The 13,468-nt window shown below is 35.9% G+C and overlaps 1 long non-coding RNA gene across 1 annotated transcript in view; it reads left to right on the forward strand.

Moving 5' to 3' along the window:
• LOC111184389 (uncharacterized) overlaps nt 1-11,160 on the forward strand; it is a 101,623-nt gene extending 90,463 nt beyond the window's left edge. Inside the window, exon 3 of the long non-coding RNA XR_016392724.1 lies at nt 931-11,160. This is a non-coding gene — a long non-coding RNA (uncharacterized LOC111184389). The remainder of the gene's footprint in view (nt 1-930) is intronic.
• The last annotated feature ends 2,308 nt before the right edge of the window (nt 11,161-13,468 follow it).

A 13,468-nucleotide genomic window follows, 5' to 3' on the forward strand; every position in this document is an offset into this window, starting at 1 on the left:
CTTTGGTGTCTGTATGGGACTTCTAAATGGAAATTATTGTAAATGAGGTTGGTGAGATACAATAAAATGATAATTATAATTTATTATAACAGAAATATTAGAATATTACAGGTTAAAATTGGAAGAATAAGGAAGCAAAAGAGAGAAAGAGGAAAGAGAAGAGAAAGAGAAAGAAGAAAAAGGGAAACACTTTTGGCTTTACCATACCGATTTCAAAAGAAAAGATCAGATAAGCATCTCACTTGAGACATATGCAGAAATAGTGTTTATGCTAACAGGGGTGAGGAGTTTGTAATTTTTTTTAATGCTCAGAAGAGTAAGTAGGTCCTCATTCAAACTTCTGCTGGATTAACGCCCCCAACCTGCCATCCCTGTTCTTAAAAATAATCCAGAGATTGTTTAGAACACACTTCCATAAAGTGAAGAGCAACTCTTTCTACTGTTTAGAGGTGAGGTCCAGGACGAATTATTCATGAAAGTCTGTTGTTTCTATATTAAAAACAAAAGTTCCTATGGTGGTTTTGGAAAAGTTGAGATAGTAAAAGCTCCAAAAGTATTCTGCCACAGGTAGATTATTCAAAATTGATCTTTTCTGAGGTTTGTTGTGATTCCCATTTTTATCTGCTACCTCATGAGAAACTTCTTTTTAAAAGTTCTCTATAACCGTTCATAGCTAAAAAGGATAACTCTCAAGATGTCCATAGCTCTGAACATAACAGTCTTTCTCTAGCCTGGTCAGGAATCTTTTTAGTGCGAGTTTTTTGTTTCCTTGAATTAGCAGAAGACTTTGAAATTGACTACATGTTGTTAAATCTTTGCTTGGGATCTAGTAAAACCCCATATAGTTTATCTGACACAGTAGAGTTTGTCTTTTTACATTTGTCATTCCTCATAAAAGATATTGACCAGAATGTTTGTGACTTTGACCAGCAGAAAACCTTAGCTGACACACTCAAGGCTGAAATGCAGTCAGCGGAAATGGAAACACTCCAACCCTGCCCCTGTGGCAAGAATGGCTTCCCGTTAGACAATCTGATCAGATTCTTGATGGACCAAAGGGAGGTACGTATGCTGGGCATTGCGTTTGTATTTTTCTTGACCTACCTGCTCCTTAGAGCTGCATCCTAAGAGTGCTGCTTGTGTAAAACCTTTCAGGACTATGCATCATTGATCTAGCTATAATCACACTGATCTGTTGGCTTTTCACTGAACTTTACTTAAGTGAAAACTAACCCTCTTCGTCCTGTTCGGGGTTATGATTGACTGTATGTCTTTTGAATGGTGTGAAGATGCTGGCTGTGAAACTGGAACACTGCTTTTAAATGTCTTTAAAAGAAGGAAAGAAAAATGTATCCCCTCAACCACTATAGAGCAAGATAAAAGAAAATAATGATGGTGCACACTGCATTGTCAATGCTGAACTTTAGAGAATCTTCTTAGAACCTCTCAACAGCTTGAAAAAACTTTTCACCCTCCCCCCCACATTTATTTATTCCCAAATTATTTTTTAAAACAAGGATTTTACAAGGGTAAATTTTAATTCATTGATGCAGCTTTTCAATTATGCTACACACATATTTATTGAGAGTCCCTTAAATATTTCAGTTTCCTGGATGGCAAACAGATGCCACTCCCCACCTGAGATATAGAACCAGGATAGCTGACAGAAAGGAAAAGGAAACACAGGGCCATGAGGACATGAAAAACTGGTTAGAAAAAAGAATAAGAAAACCAGGAAGCTATGGGCATGAGATCTAGTATAGAAGGTTACCAGTCCTGTTCTCCATCCTGACCCTCCCACATCACTTAGAATCTGTAGACTGGATATATGAAGTTAAGCTTCACCGATACATAGGTAGCAAAATATAAAGTGCATAATAATAAAAACTGTGTTAAGTGTCTTTTATGTGGGCAGAGTTGATTTCAGTTGCTAAGCTTTCACTATATGCATCTGTAATTTCATGACACTAAGGGAGTCTAAGCACTTAGTAATATTTATGGGCCTCAGTCATTTCTCCCAGTACATGTATGTAATTTTTCTACAACTAATAGCTTATTTTATAAAGAATGGTAATGGGAATGAGTAATTATCCTCTAGCTGCTTAGGACTGTACTTTTGTGTATGCAAGGGCAGACCTCTTGCTCCACCTTTCAAAATAGCATTCCTAAACATCACAGCGCACCCAGAGCTGCTGAGTGGGGGCATGTGTGCTGACCCAGATTATTAGCGCATCCATCCATCCAGCAACACTATGAAATACTTTCCACTTTGCACATTGTACATCCTTTATGTGAAAACACACACACACACACACACACACAATGGCAGCTTTAATCAACAATGTAGCTCTGTTTAAGAATTAATATTTACAGTCATGATTTCTTTTCACATGTTATCCTACTAATAATAAATAATAACTATCCTAGTTCTAAAATTAATAATAATAAAGTACAGTGCTTAAATAAGCAAATATTTAAAAAATCTTGGTTTCTTTCACATTTTTCTTTAGATTATTTCTTTTTCCTTGTTTTGTTTTCAATTTTACTATAAAGGTGGGTGTTTAAAAAAATACTTTCTGGTTGGGTCTAAAAATGGTCTACTTGAGTGTAAATAAAGACTGATGAGTCATTCACCATTACCTCCAGATTAGTTTAATAAGTAGGTTAGAGAGCACCCAGGAACCAAAACAGTGGCTGTAATATATTGACGCAAGGGAATATTTTTAACAGTCGGTTACATAATAATCGACTGTGACTTTTGTTAAGGGAAAAGTTTTATACCATAATGAAAGGAATGATATCTGATACCCAGGGAAGAATTAAAACTTTCAGAGAACTTTGAAACATATTTAAGGTCTTCTCTGAGAAAAGAACCTAGAGACTGACTTTATCAAAGAACTGTTATTCTTCCATTTCTCCAGTGTTCAAGCTACTACATTTAATGTTCTTTGAATCCATTTGTTTCCTGGTACGGTAAAAAAATTTCCTTTTATGATTTTTAGAATGGCCATGATTCTCAAATCAGGTTACCAAATATTATTAAATTAGGCGATAGCATTATCTATTTAGAATTAATGTGAGGTAACATCCTTCCTGATCTATAGTATCTATTCTAGAAGATACTTCTGGGATGTATCATTGTCATGAGTATAAGTGATAAGGAATATGAAACCATTCCTGGCAAAGAACTTATCACAAGATATTCAGTGCAAAGGGATATCTGATGCTTATCAACATGTTATAAAGAACTTTAAGTAAAAAAAAATGTCTTGGGATTTTGTGTGAGAGACAGCCTTCAAGATAAGTTTGGGCGGTTCACCTTTTGGAAGGAAATTGAAACCTCACTGTCAAATGGCATTTTCATCTATTTGAGAGGTTATTTTATCCATCGAAGGGGACCCTATAGCAGATGTACAATCCATATCTTAGCCCATATCGTACTTGATTATAATTGCTTTCCATCTCTCCCACTAGGCTGTGACTCCATGAGAGAAAAGAGGAGCCGGTCTGTCAGTGTAATTGAATTCTAGTCTCAGAAATTGGATGTTTGTATATACCCTTAGCATCTTTGAAGGGGTCCTGAAACTTCTAGCAAACTGGGCAAAGGGAGCCCCAGAACATTAGACCTAATTTAAATGTGCAGGTGTGACATTGAGACTTTCTTTTTAAAATACCTTCAACATTCTCAGCTAGTTTTTTCCCAGAGTCATTGTTAAGTCTCAATCAAGTTAGATCTCTTTTTAAAGACATTCATCGAAGTAGTAACTTCCTACTAACAAAAAATAAAACATAGGTTAACAATGAATGTGACTCTAATCCAATTTATTATCACAAACTACAAATATAGTTTTTAAACAAGTGAAGTTGTATTCCTTAAGGCATCCACAGTGTTTGTCCCAGGTGAGTTGATTGTTCATCAGTACTAAGGGATCCTTTGTGAATTATTATTTGATGTAGAATCCTAGATTGCGTGTGAAGGGTCAGATAGCTTACAAGATATTTCTAGATGGATCTGCCTTCAAGAAAATAAACTTATACTAGCACTCCATCCTAGTATTTGCACTTTAACTCATTTTAAGTGTCCCTATATATAATTTGCTGATATCAACATTTTATTTTCTGTTTTCTGTGTAATTTAAAATCTAGGTACTCTGTTTTCATTTATATCTTCTCGTCTTTAGAACAAACTTTTTTCTTCCCTTGGGAATGTACCACTGGCTATTAATGGAACATCTTGTTTCATTATAGATATCTTAAAACAAGTTTTCGTAAATAATCTCATTCATGCCATGAAGTTTACTAATATGGAAGTCTTTTGACTAGAACACTAACACTTCCTAGTTAACCTTTGTCTTCAGTACAGCAAAGGGTATACATTAATAAGGGTATTTGTGGTTTAGCTGCAGATTGGTTAAATAGAGCTACAGTTTGTTAAGGAAATAATGTATACAGGCATTATGCCAAGCACTTGATGGACGTTATAACATTACTTTTTACAGTTACCTGGAGAGGAAAGTATTATACCCAATCTCTTCACTCTGTTTGCAGAGGAGGAATAAACTAAGACTCTAGCTCAAAGATGTTAAGTAACTTTCCCCAAACCACAAAGCTAATAAGTGACAGACCCAGGATATAATTCCAAGATAATTCCACTTTTTAGTCACATTATTCTTCCTTCCCATCACTTTTATGGTAAGACAAATGCTTATTTCATAAATAGAATTAAGGTTTTATGTTTATATTTTCTGTGTCTGTGCATAGTAGTGAAAATATTGCTGGGAAACAGAATTAAAGAGCTTTTCCATTTCTTGGTTTGGAACATGTTTGCTTACTTAGTGCTTTGGTCAAAATCATAGTTTATCTTCTTATTTTACTAAAAGTGCCCTTTCTGTATCACTCTCAGCTTTGAGTCAGTATCTTATTATTCATTAATATAATGAATAATCCTTAGCAGCTTTTTGATAATATACTTCTCGATATATAATGGGAGAAAATTCATTATAGAATGCTAATATAGTAATTTAAAATTAATTTTTAGGGCTTCCCTGGTGGCATAGTGGTTGAGAGTCCGCCTGCCGATGCAGGGGACACGGGTTCGTGCCCTGGTCCGGGAAGATCCTACATGCCGCGGAGAGGCTGGGCCCGTGAGCCATGGCCGCTGAGCCTGCGCGTCCGGAGCCTGTGCTCCGCAACGGGAGAGGCCACAACAGTGAGAGGCCCGTGTACCGCAAAAAAAAAAAAAAATTTTTCTTTTAAAAAAGGCTAAAATATAAATTTTCACTATAAAAGGTACACGTGTAAACTAATTTGATTTAAGGCTAGTACATATTTTCAAGATAAAGAAGGAAAATAATGGATCTACAGTAACACCAGGACTTTTATACCTGAGTGTACTCGCCCAGACCTTGTATATTTTCTTGTCTGTCATCATTTGTCATTTCGATAAAATTTCAAGGTATTGATTTTTTGAATTAAAGAAATCCTTGTATTATTTTTCCTAATTTTGTCACTGAAATAAACAAGCAACTTATCACAATTATGATCTACAATTTCCCCACAAGAGAAAATCATTTTAAAATTTTTATTTTTTTATTGAAGTATAGTTGATTTACAATATTGTGTTAGTTTCAGGTGTACAGCAAAGTGATTCAGATATATATATATATATATATTCTTTTTCAGATTCTTTTCCCTTATAGGTTATTACAAACTACTGAGTGTAGTTCTCTGTGCTATACAGTAGGTCCCTGTTGGTTATCTATTTTATATATAGTAGTATGCATATATTAATCCCAAACTCCTAATTTACCTAATTTATCCCTTCCCCCTTTCCCGTTTGGTAATCATAAATTTGTTTTCTGTGACTGTGAGTCTGTTTCTGTTTTGTATATAAGGTCATTTGTGTCATTTTATTTTGCTTCCATATATAAGCACTATCATATGATATTTATCTTTCTCTGTCTGACTTACTTCCCTCAGTATGATAATCTCTAGGTCCATCCATGTTGCTGCAAATGGCATTATTTCATTCTTTTTTTATGGCTCAGTAGTATTCCATTGTATATATGTATGACATCTTCTTTAGCCGTTCATCTGTCGACGGACACTTAGGTTGCTTCTATGTCCTGGCTATTGTAAATAGTGCTGCAGTGAACATTGAGGTGCATGTATCTTTTTGAATTATGGTTTTCTCCAGATATATGCCTGGGAGTGGGACTGCAGGATCAGAGAAAAGCATTTTTAATTTTATTTAATTGATCCATACAAACACGGAGCAGTTACTACTATGTGTTAGGCACTGATCTGGCACTGGGAATATAACAGTGGACCAAATAGACAAAAAGTCCTGCTCTCAAGGAAATTATATGACAATAAACAAGAGTGATAAGTATATAGTATGACACATAGTAATGAGTGCTAAGAAAATAGTAAAGAAAAGAGGTAGAGGGAGTATTGGGGATGGTCAGTCTTAGATAGGGTGGCCAAGGAGGGCCTAAATGCGATGGTGTCATTTAAGTAAAGACTGGAAAGATGCGTGAAGTAGCAAATCACACAATCTTCTTTTTAAAATTTTTGTCCTACAAAATATCTTATAAGTTAATGTAGGCGTCTTGTTTACTTGGCCTTATGTAACTACTATAGTGACATTAGTGTTTAAGTGTCTTGCTCTCAGCTCAATTTTAATAATTTTTAAATGATACTCTCTATGTGTGTGTATTTGTGTACATTCCTTAGGCTCACTTGGTGTGGTTTTTTTTTTTTGCTTTTGTTTTATTTATTTATTTATTTTTACTAGTGCCTGAAGAATTTAGAGGCAATTGGTTAAATATTGAGAAAAGTAGTATCCTTGCCATTCAATATGTTGACTGTAGAATATTGGGATATAAGACAGAATCCCAGACTACGGTTTTTTTTCCTATCAAAAGAATGCATATTGCCAGAAAACTAGAGAACTCCTCTTTTCTCCAAAGTAAACAGTCGCTAAATCTCATCTCCTTATTGCATCCAACTCAAAGTTTAGAATTTCTAGGTGGTGAACAGTTCTCTTCATTGGTCAAGATGTGGTTTCCCATGATGGAGATTCTTAAAACCAAAACTTATCTGCCCCCTACATGCCCAATACACAATGGCAGAGAAAAATCAAATCTGTAATTTGATTGAAAATACTTTATTTTAAGCATGGTGCTATATAGGTAGTCCCCAATTTATGATGATTCAACTTACAATTTTTTGACTTTACAATGATGTGAAAGCAATATTCCTTCAGTAAAAAACATACTTTAAATTTTGAGTTTTGGCCTGTTCCTTGGCCAGTGTTATGTGGCACATACTCTAGATGCTGGGTAGAGGTAGTGAACTACAGGTCCTAGTTAGCCACTCCGTCAAGAGGGTAAACAGCTGCTAACAGTTACACTGTTAAGTACCCATACAACTTCTGTTTTTCAATTTCAGTACAGTATTCAGTAAATTACATGAACTGTTCAGCACTTCATTATAAAATAGTCTTTGTGTTAGAAGATTTTGCCCAACTATAGGCTAACGTAAGGGTTCTGAGCATAGTTAAGGTAGGCTAGTCTAAGCTATGATGTTTGTTGATTTAGGTATATTAAATGCATTTTCAATTTATATTTTTGACTTACGATGGCTTTATCTGGACATAACCCCATTGTAACTCGAGGAAGATCTGTGTGTGTGTGTCATTTAAATATATATCCTATGAGTAATTGGTTAACATTTGAAGCACTTTATTTGTGCTTGCATTCACTAAAACTTAGCTCCACCGCTGAAGCTATGATAAGCCCTTGGATTTTTTTTACCTCACCACCAACAAAGGATTTATGAATAGTTGACTTTAGAAATGATTACTCATTCATGAAATGAGCGATCTTTAAGATATGTGGACTGTCTAGAAATGTTCACACTTACCTCTGTCCTTGCATGAATAGGGTCTAAGAATCTAGCGACTTCAGTAGCCTTACCTTTCTATTTGCTTCCCATTCCCTTTGAAATGGCACTCTAGGCATGGGATTTTGTATAGTTCTGTGTTTAGATACATATGGAGGGGCTCACTGACTTAATCCAACTCTATGTACAGTTGAATCCTGCTGCTAGAATATTTGCTCAATGGAAAAGTCCTGTTTGGAATGGGGAGAAGGGAGCACATGGCAGTCACATGGTTCTGCAATGTTTGAGTCTCATTGGAAGTAGCAGTGGGCCTTCCTGTCTTACAGCGCCTAGTCCTGTTTTATCTTTGCGAGGAGCTTTGATACCCAATGTCACGAAGGCCACATCTGATGTACGTTTTAGGGTGAGCCCCCTTGGTAGTTATGCACCTTTCCTCCCACTTCTTGTGGTGCAGATCTGGAGGCCTGGGAATTCCTTTGCCAGTTGCATAGTCACAAGTAGTTCTCGGCCAGCTGGTTTATTTCGTAGTTCAGTTCCCTACATATCTTAGTTGGAATTTGGTCTGTTTCTGCCTATGAAGAAACTCAGCCAAAGATCCTGCCTAGATGTAGCCTTAAACCCCAAAATTTTGGATCTTGGGGATTGGCCTCCATGCTCTGACCTTTTCTCCCTGTATTAAGAACCCCAGCCTTGAAGCCAATCAGAACAATAGGCTGCTGTGGCGAGGCTCTTCCCCAGTCTTTGCTGGGCTACACTTGTTCCCATTGTTCAGCAGAGGACTCTTAAGGAAGTGTGCCCCCTGCCAACATTTAGGGCATAATTTTATCTATTTCCAAGCCTACCATTTTTGAATAATCTTTTAATTTTAGAGCAGCTTTAGATTTATTGAGAAATTATGAAGGTAGTAAAGAGAATTCCCATATACACGGTAACCAGGTTTTCCTATTTTTAACTTTTTATATTAGCCATATATGATACATTTCATTAATTAGTAATCTTGATAATTATTAGTATCTGCATACTTTATTCAGATTAACTTTTTCTGTTCCAGGGCCTCATCCAGGATGCCACATTGTATTTAGTCCTCCGGTTTCCTTTGGTTAATCTCGGCTGTGACCTTTTCCCAGACTTTCCTAGTTTTGTCATGACTTAGCTTTGAGGAGTGCTGGTTGGGTATTTTGTAGAATGTTCCTCAACTAAGAATTTTCTGATGTTTTTCTCATGATTAGACTGGTGTTATAAGTTTTTGGGAGGCAGACGACAGAAGTCAAGCGCCGTTTTTATGACATCATATCATATCAAGAGTATATACTATCAACATGAGTTGATTTTGAAGTTAACCTCAGTTGCCTGAATAAGGCGGTGACTGTTGGAATTCTCCACTGTATTCTCTAGAAAGAAATCACTATGCACAGCCCACACTTAAGGAGTGGGAGTTATGCTCCACCTTTTTGAGGGTGAGGTATCTACACAAATTACTTGGGATTCTTCTGCATTGGAGATTTGTCTTTTCTTTCCTATTTGTGTATTTATTAAATCATCTATTTATATCAGCATATTTATTGTATACTTTGTGTTATAATCCAATATTTGTTCATCTATTGTGGTTCTCAGTGTTCCAGCTTGGCCACTGGGAGCTCCAGGCTTATCTTGTATATTTCTTGCCCCAGTCTTAGAAGTAGCTTTCTCTAAGGAGCCCTGGTTCCTTTTTTTGAATGATGCTATTAGAAACTAAAATCTGGGTACTAGGCATGCACGTTATTAAATGAGGTCTTCTTAATACTTCTAGGCCCTCTTAGTTGACAGAGCAAGAAAGTACATGTGTGTGTACTAACCATACACATTTATACATGTAGATAAATATTTCTATATATAGCCATCTGTATCTATATTTAGACAGATGCAACTCTAACCTATTACTTCATGGATCATTTTAGCCTCTTCTCCTTGTTCATCTGTAACCTCCTACTACTATAGTAAGAAGCCTAGCTTCCTCCATCCACCTTCCATTCACTTAATTGTTCAAGTCCGGTATACATGTATTGAGATATCAGAATTATAAAAACATACCACCTTAGAAAAGAACCTTATCAACTAGAGTACAGTGCTTATGTATAATTTCCTTTGTCTTTAGTCTTATAGGTTCCACTCATTTCCAAAGTGAGGTTGCTGTATACATTTGTAATACAGTTAATTTTGTACATTCTGCATTCCATCCCCTGACCTCTTAAATAATTTTAAAAACCCTGCATACATTGAGGTTTGTTCTCTGTGTTATACATTCTATGACTTTTGACAAATGGCTAGTATCATGTATTTACTGTTATAGTATCATTCAGAATAGTTTCCCTGCTCCCCCAAATCCCCTGTGCTTCACCTATTCAACCCTTCCCTCCTCAAATCCTGAAATCACTGATCTTTTTTACCAACTCTGTAGTTTTGCTGTTCCAGAATTTCATATAACTGGAATCAGAATGGCTTCTTTTACTTAGCAATGTGTTTACGATCCACCTACATCTTTTTATGGCTTGATAGCTCATTTCTTTTTATCACTAAATAATATTCCATTGTACATATGTACCACAGGTTGTTTATCCACTCAGCTGTTGAAGGTCATCTTAGTTTCTTCTGGTTTTTGGCATTTGCAAATAAAGCTGCTACTGTTTATGTGCAGGTTTTTGTGTGGACATATGTTTTCCAATCAGTTGGGTAGATAATTAAGATCATGATTGCTAGTTTGTATGGTAACACTATTTTTAGCTTTGTTAGAAACTGCTAAACTGTCTTCCAAAGTGGCTTTACCATTATGCACTCTCACCAGCAATGAATGAGAGTGCTTCAGACCAGCCATTAGTATTATCAGATTTTTGGATTTTAGGCATCTAACAGATGTGTAGTTGTATCTCATTATTTTAATTTGCAGTGCCCTAATGACAAATGATGTTGAGCATCTTTTCCTATGTTTATTTATCATCTGTTTATCTTCCTTGATGAGATGTGTGTCTGTTCAGATCTTGTGCCCATTTTTAAATAGGGTTTTTGTTTCCTTATTATTATTGAGTTTTAAGAGATCTTTTTATATTTTGAATACAAGTCCTTTATCAGATACATGTTTTGAAAATATTCTGTCATAGTGATTTGCTTCTCTTTTCATTCTCTTAACAGTGTCTTTTGCAGAACAGAAGTTTTAATCTTCAAACTTACCAATTTTTCTTTCATAAATCATGCTTTTGTTTTGTCTTCTTGGCCTTGTGATGTGTGTGTGTGTGTATATATATATATATATATATATATATATATATATATATATAAAATTGAGGTATATTTGCTTTACCATGATGTGTTAGCTTCAGCTATACAATGAAGTGAATCAGCTATATGTATATATATATCTAAAAATTCATTATGAAACTTCAGGTGGCATGAATTTTTCTTCTATGTTTTAGAAGTTTTATAATTTGCATTTTTTTTTTTTTTTTTTTTTTTTTGTGGTACGTGGGCCTCTTACTGTTGTGGCCTCTCCCGTTGCGGAGCACAGGCTCCGGACATGCAGGCTCAGCGGCCATGGCTCACGGGCCCAGCCGCTCCGCGGCATGCGGGATCTTCCCGGACCGGGGCACGAACCCGTGTTCCCTGCATCGGCAGGCGGACTCTCAACCACTGCGCCACCAGGGAAGCCCTATAATTTGCATTTTAAATTTAGTTCTATTACTGTTTTGAATTACTTTTTGTGAAAGGTGTAAGATCTGTGCCCAGGTTTGTTTGTTTGTTTATTTGTATTTGGACATCCAGTTGCTTCAGCACTATTGGTTGAAAAGACTATCCTTTTTCCATTAAATTGTATTGCATTTGTTTCTTTGTCAAAGGTCAGCTGACTATATTTGTATAGGTTTATCTCTGGGTTTTCTATTCTGTTTTATTGATCGATGTGTCTACTTTTGGTTAATACCATGATGTCTTGATTATCATAGTTTTAGAAGTCTTCACATTGAGTAGTGTGAGTCTTTCATCTTTGTTCCTCTGAAGTATTATGTTGGCTAATATAGGTCTTTTACCTTTCCTTGTAAATGTTAGAATCCGTTTGTAGATATTCACGAAATAACTTGCTGTGTTTTTGCTTGGGGTTGTGTTGAGCCTATAGATCAAGTTGGAAAGAACTGACATCTTAATAATATTATCTTCTTATCCATGAACATGAACCATCTCTCCACTTATTAAGATCTTTGTATTTTTCATAAGCATTTTATAATTCTCCTTCTATAGATCTTGTTATATTTTGTTAGCTTTATACCTATGTGTTTTATTTATTTTTGTGGTGCTAATGTAATGGCATTGTGTTTTTAATTTCACATTCCAATTATTGGATGTTGGTATATAAGAAAGTATATTAACTTTATATCCTACAGCATTGCTATAATCACATATTAATTCCAGGAGTTTTTCCTGTTGATTTTTTGGGATTTTTTACATACACAATCATGTCATCTGTGAACAAAGACAGTTTTATTTCTTCCTTTCCAATCTGTATACCTCTTACTTCCATTTTTTTGTCTTACTGCGTTAGCTAGGATTTGCTGTACAATGTTGAAGAAGAGTGGTGGTAGTGGCATCTTTGCCTTGTTCCTGATCTTAGAGGGAAAGAAAGCATCTGGTTTCTCACCATAATGTATGTTAGCTGTAGGTTTATTGTAGATGTTCTTCATCAAGTTAGGAAGTTCCTTCCTATTCCTAGTTTGCTGAGCACTTTTTATCATTAGGTATAGCTTTTTGTTATCTCTTTAGGTGAGACAGAAAGGTTGGAGGGGCTGCAATTATAGGAATGCTCTTCCCTCCAGCTGTGATAAGAATAAGGTAACGAATAAGAATAAGGTTAAGTCTTTTCCCCTGGAAAGAAGATCTTTGTTATGCAGAATGCTTTGGGTGTATCTCACAATAATTACTCGTCCTCTTCTTCTGCTGCAACCATGAGAGGATTTTTCTTGGATTTTCACCATGAGAACCTCGTGACATTTCCAGAGGTAAATCTCACAAAACTCCGGGGGCTCTCCTAAGACTGATGCCCCCCAGGAGTTTCTCACTTTCATGCTAGTCAACAGTCAGTCTACAGCAGTTCATCAAAATTACCATTTAAGTGTTATTACCACTTTATATTCCAGTGGCTTGCATCACCAGTAGACAGTTCTTGTGTAACTTTCTGGATTCTCCTATCTCTCCAGATTTTGGAGTGGCAGTTTTTCTTGCAACTTATGTTTTCTCATGGGTCTAAGAAAAGTCAGTGAGTGTAAGTCCAAGCATGAAATTTTTGATTGCTTCTATTTGGACTATAGGAACAACTTGTACATATCCAAAGTAAAGAACATTCAGTCTATTTAGATTTTGCCTTAGGAACTAGGGCTATATTTCAAATCTAAGAAAATGGCACATCCCACGCTCCCTTTATAAGATGCAGGAAAACAGGTCTCCAGTTCTGCTGCTACCCTGTGTTAACTGTAGCACTTATGACTTTCAGTTAGCTTCTACGATTCTGATTTTCCTTGTTGGCAATAAGTTATGTTCAGATAAC

This window comes from Delphinapterus leucas, chromosome 3, assembly GCF_059928025.1.
Source record: "Delphinapterus leucas isolate spDelLeu-1000000601 "Yukka" chromosome 3, BTC_Dleu_Yukka2, whole genome shotgun sequence".
NCBI lineage: Eukaryota > Metazoa > Chordata > Mammalia > Artiodactyla > Monodontidae > Delphinapterus > Delphinapterus leucas.